Source organism: Anopheles merus, unplaced genomic scaffold, assembly GCF_017562075.2.
Source record: "Anopheles merus strain MAF unplaced genomic scaffold, AmerM5.1 LNR4000468, whole genome shotgun sequence".
In the NCBI taxonomy this organism is placed as follows: domain Eukaryota; kingdom Metazoa; phylum Arthropoda; class Insecta; order Diptera; family Culicidae; genus Anopheles; species Anopheles merus.
The window spans coordinates 37,798-43,797 of NW_024428048.1; the positions used below are offsets into that span (position 1 = coordinate 37,798).

At 43.2% G+C, this 6,000-nt stretch overlaps 1 long non-coding RNA gene across 1 annotated transcript in view; it reads left to right on the top strand.

Annotated features, from left to right (window-relative positions):
* LOC121602486 overlaps positions 1-5,697 on the top strand; it is a 29,704-nt gene extending 24,007 nt beyond the window's left edge. Inside the window, exon 3 of the long non-coding RNA XR_006006421.1 lies at positions 5,648-5,697. This is a non-coding gene — a long non-coding RNA (uncharacterized LOC121602486). The remainder of the gene's footprint in view (positions 1-5,647) is intronic.
* The last annotated feature ends 303 nt before the right edge of the window (positions 5,698-6,000 follow it).

Genomic DNA, 6,000 nt, shown 5'->3' on the forward strand with positions numbered 1-6,000 from the left:
TTTTTGCTTATTTACTGAGTGCATTAATTAAATAATGAGTTTCTTATTTAATGAATTGTGTATCCTATCTACCTATCATATTTACGTACATAAATAAATTTTACTTCAACTTATTTTTACGTATATGCTTCATTAGTATTATCATCTTAGGATTTAGAATATCGACTTAATCTGTAAAAACATCACAAATTTTAGATTTTCCTACATATTTCATTATTTCCATTTTTTATTAGAATTAATACTGCTAAAATTCCCTTCGAAACTGTTCGTCCTCTTTGCATCTCTACGTACTGAGATATGCAGGAAGAACACGCATTCTAACACTGCTTTTGCATCATCATTCATCATTCAGCGGACGGGTGGTTTTTAGGTGGTACGATCAGCCATTGAAACCCGTTGTGGTGGACTCGATACTAAAGTGCTTGCAAACATGGCCACCGTGACTAACAGTTGTATCATCGTCGACACAACCTTCTACCAAAAGCCTCCATCTCTCCTCCCTCCCCTCCTCTTTTCCCAGTAGTACTGACGCTCCCGAATTCCTGTGCTCCACTTAATGTGCCGAAGATTACGCGCTTGGTATACCGGGGCCAGTGCGCAAACAATAAACAGTCAGCCAAATTGAAATTTACACTCGAAATTGCTTTCGTTCCCGCTGCACGAAAGGTATGCTCGCCGCATCTGTCGCCGCTTCGGAAGGAAGCTGATCGAGCGAAAGTTAGTCGTGCCGGAATGATTTGCCGAAATTTTCGTACGACAGCTAAAACTCCTCGAGCGAACGCTTCAGGCGCGGTGGGTTCAATAGGTAGCCCTGAAGTGTTGGAGCATCGCACAAATCGGTTTGCTGCTGGGGAAGAGATGGAAGATGGAAAGCTTTTAAAAGCTCATTTCATGATAGCACAACCCTTTTTGCAGTTAAATATGTCCCAAAAAGTGTGTGTGTGTGTGTGTGTGCGTACGGGGATGGCGTAAAAGTGAGCTAGATGAGCTGTTCCGTCGTGCAGAGTTATCTCACAGGCAAAGTTACTGTGCCGGTGTCACGAGTGTGCGTGAAGGCTTTGGTTTGGGGATGGTACGGTGGCTTGGTGAACTATTTTGTGCTAACCAATCATTCAACTCCACTCAAGAAGCCCTTCGGTAAACTTCAAATCCACTTGTATGGTGGTGGGAACAGGAGAGATCGCGAACGCCAAGGGAGGTGATTTGATGATGGATGTGCTTTACTTTGCGCCTTTGCGCAACATTACGCCCGATTGTAGCGCCCTTTCTGTCTCGTGAACGTCATTAAAATTTAAATACCCCCGAGCCGGGTTTTCGAGTTCTTCGGTATGGCTTCCAGGTCATATGTGGAATATCTTCCTTTACAGTTCGAATCAGGAGAGTCGGAGTATCAAGTTTGCAGTAAGTTTTGTTGGAAGTTTCCATTAGATTTTTATTATACCTTATATAAAAGTTTTTCATGTGCGAGATTCAAATTCAAATGATAAAATAAGGTTAACAAGTACTGTATTACACCAACTGAGTGTTGTTAACTCATTAATCAATTCCTCTTATTCAAGTTGTTACAAAAATAGTAAAAGAAAACCAAGAAACTGTTGCATTAATTGTACACTCTACTGTGTGGTACTGTACCTAGTTGCATAGAAATAGCACAGGAAGTAAAACAACGAATCCAACCCTCTTCAAATATCGGATATCGTGCGGGAGCGTCCAAACCTTCGCTTCACCAAAATACGCCCTTGTCACGCTCGCGTCTCATCCTGCGGTGCTATACGGAAAGAGAAAAGGGTTCCTGCCGGCAGCAGCTGTAGCTGTAGCATCTACCACATCTGACTCAACTGTTTGGGGATGGGAAAGCCGAGATCAACACCAAGAGAAAAGGGGAGCATGAGGAAAAAGCGAACCAGCAATTCATGCTTGCCACGCTGCAGAGTGCACTTAGGAGACGAAATATAGTCATTAACTTCTAAACATAGCGGCCGCTCGGGCTCGTCACACGGGCGTACCTGTGACAACCGACATCATCTGATTGCGGTACAGTTTGCCAGCGCCGGTGCGCGAGTGAAAATTTGCATTTTATCAAACAGACCAGAGTGTGCAGGTCGGAATGGCCGGGAGACACAATCTGCAGCACCCGTTGGCTCGCCACGGCACGAGATGCTACTATTTGCTGAGGAGGGCAATAAAAATAATTCACTCCCGCTCATTCTCGCTCATTCCCGAAACTTCTGTGTTTCTTTCTGGATGCTTTCGCTTTTGTTTTTTTTTTCGGTGAGTTTATGTGGTTTTGCCGTACGATTGCTTAATTTCTTCGTTTGACCTCACTCCGTGGATGGGAGAACGAACCGAAATGAGATACGTTAGCAGGCAATGGCTGTGGCGATGAGGTTTGTATTGAATCACGTTCACGTAAAAAATACCATACAGCAAAGTGCTGCGACGCGAAGGATAAAGGCAGAAAGCCCTAACGATGGACGCCCTCCGGTGAAATGACACTTTCCTATGGCACTCAGGAACTTAAGGCCCGACGGCTTCAACGGCTCCAGCTCGAGGCCTATCTTGTGCGACAAGTACCCACTCGAAGTTGCACCAAGCCGTCGCTGGCTACTGCGAGCTCCATTCATCTTGATTCGTTGTTGCGAGCCGGCACAAGCAAATCAAAGCAACCAAAAATCTCTTCCCATTCGAGTCAGTCCGGCAGTTGGATGTGGCTTCGAATCAAGCAGCATAAGAAGATGAGTGGATGTGGATCTCTGGAAAGCACTGATCATACTGGCCAGAGGTCACTGCTTGCGAGCAGGCGAAGAAACGGCGATGGAAATGATAGAAGATGAACTTGGGTCGCGATTTATTACGAATAAATCCACGGTCGGAGGCGCACGGGAACCGGGGCCGCCTCGAATCTTGCAACCTTGGAACATTGATGCCACTGGTGCCGAGGTACGCTCGGCGACGTCTGTGCGGCGCATTAGCGTGGGAAATCGTGCTCATTAATTGTGGACACTTGTGGCGTGAGTGAAGTGCGCTTTTTTTTGCTGAGAGATGAATGGTGTGCTGTAAAATGGTGCTGCTCAAGAGGCCGACAACCGGGTGGAGGGAGTTTTAAGTTTTGCGGCTCTTACATCACACGCTAGCCGTTTTCTCATGCCGGGCGCTCGAACGTATCGTGCATCCTTACCATAGCAGGAGCATATCATATTCCTCCAGCGGGTGGGCATGATTTTGGAACCGAAGTTCGGTCATTAGGGAAATATGAGCCAAAGATTCGTCAAGCGTTCGGGCCTTTGGCCGCAGACCATCGAAGCGTGGCAGTAGATTAATTGTTGCATCGCGACAGCCTACGACGACGCGGCACGGTCCACTTGGTGGTGCTTTACCTAATTGCTGGATTGTTGGGACAATAAATTTGAGTACTGGTGTTTGTTTTTGGAACGAGATTTTAGCTTCATCTTGTTGCTGTGGGTTGGGAGGTTGTCGCTCTAGCTGATGAATCATTGTAGACAATCAAGTGCTGCTCTTGTCTGGAAGAGATTTGAGCAGTGCTTCTGATACGGGATGTGATTATTTCAATTGCTTTAGGCTTAGCAGATGTAATTGAATACCAGTTTTGTTTCAATTTAGGCTTTTAATGTATTCTATCCGGAGAATCAATTCTATAAAATGTGTATAAGTTGTTATATTTTTCGTATTTTTTCAGAAATACTCGTTTTTATTATGACAATTTGTGATAATTATACATTACGGTATGATCAAAATTATATTAATCATAAATTGTTCTCAAGCTCTTCTCATTTGTTTCGTTCATCGAAATTGTTTTGAATCCAATAATTCATCATACTGGCGAAGAATGTTTGTTAAATGGAATGAAAGCGGAATGTTAACAAACTTTGAACGATTTAAAAGTTAAAGGTGGAATCTTGTACGTAGAAAGTATGTATGTATTTTTTAGAATCTTTTCATTTATGATCTTGCACCCGTGTTAGAATAAAAGGAAATTTTTATCTATCCTTATTGATTGTTATTTGAAATTAATGTTTACCTCCTCTATGCATCATTAGTTTAAATTGAATCTTATTGCAGCTAATATTGATTGATACAGCAATTCGCACATCATTACGAACGGCTATCCAATTATCCAAGAATTACCATACTGTGACCTAATTGTGGTTGAAACACAGGGCTTACCAAGCAGCAAAACATAGAACCGTCATCCTTCATTTAGCAAAAACCGCAAATACTCACATACGTTCGTACATACAGCCAATCTTTCCAGCAGTGCAGGCATGCAAACGCACTAATACGGGCGGCCATAGCTACATGGTGCCCCTTATCTGAACCGTTTTTGCATACCACAGCGTGGTGAAATAAAAAAATCCCCCGTCGATCATGTGTCGCGGCAAAAACGACCATTGCGATGTGTTAATGCCGCAGGTATTACTAGCGACCTTTTGCTAGCTCCGGCAAACTCGGCTGAACATTCCACCGCCGACCTGTTAGGGCGGTTAGTCTCACGAAACCAAGTGTCGAGCGTAAACTGTTCCAAACTGACCACCGTTTGACATGGTGGGCGGGTGGTTGCATTTTTTTGTCCTCCTGCATGTGTGTGTGTGTGAATTAGCGGTTTGCTTCAGTTTCTGTCCGAATGATTTTGCGTTCACGTGCGTCAAGGCAAGCACAACGCCGAGTCAAAAGTCAAAAATCGTTGACCGTGAAAAGCAGTGACACGCGAACAGAAAATAATTCTAACTTTCCTGGTACCGGGTTCCGGCGAGGTATTGCGAAAGCTGGCCGCAGTCGCGTAGCTCGCCATCCATTCAACCAGTCCGAGCACACGAGCATTGGGAAGAGAGAAAAATATTTACAAAAAAAAAAACAACGAAAACTCCAACCAGATGTTCACGTTCGGCTAAGCAGGGCACAATCTTGGCACAGAAAATTCTCACGCCGATCACGAAATCGGCGCAAACGACACATTGTCCTAAAAGGGAGCGAAAAAAAATCATTTTGGCGGTCAGATTGTACCGTCGGTTGTGGTTCACATGTGCGGTTCCGATTTGCACACGGCTTCGGTCGCAAACGATAGAGTGACATGCGTACGGAGATCACTGACCATGAAGCGAGAGCTAGTTTGTTGTCGTGCAATAATGTTTCATTTGGATGCACTATCATACGCACACACTTTGTGGTGCCGCTTTGTTGCAGAATTGTTCTTCTTTCCGATGAATGGTTCACAGATACAATCCATTGTGATGATAGGCGATGAGTCATGGTTGATTATTGTCCGCTGCAAAGCTAAAGCTGGAGCATACGTAAACGGGTAAAACCCAAAGAAAATGATTCAGACCCTGACTGACGGTAACCATCAGTTCCTCTTGGGGAAAATACGCTCCGCCCGTTTTATGGGTCGGGCGCATGCTAGCACAGGAAACCACGCTGATCAGTATGTGGGAAGTGTCAGTCTTCTCTGAACAGCCAGTGTCAGGAACCAGTCTCACAATTTACACCAGAAATTCCACAAAGGTAGCGATTATTGAACTCCATTAACAATGTAGGAAGTATGTGAGCAAGAATCATTCCTGTGCTAAAAGTTTGTCTCTAATTTAGGGTGTTTGATAATTGGTTTAACGTATTTTTTTTGTTTTTGCAGGTAATACATAGGCGATACTCGTTGTCATCGTTAAATTTCTAATCAAATCGTGAGTAAGACTGAGCTTGAAAATGGAAATTAGTCTAGATATTGCAGGCAAACTTGTGTAAAAGTATTTTTCAATTAGCAATGACATTCAAATACAATTTTTATTAATTTTTGGTATAACGTTCAAAGAATAAAATGTATTTCAACTGTTTGATTTGATGACGCTAGAGGATATATTTATTAAAAAAAAACCACAACAATCCTAGCGTAATGTGCAAACAAAATACTAACTGTATAATAGGCCCAATATATAAAATAAAACTATAATCAAAATTAGGTATACATTTTAACTCATTACTAAACAT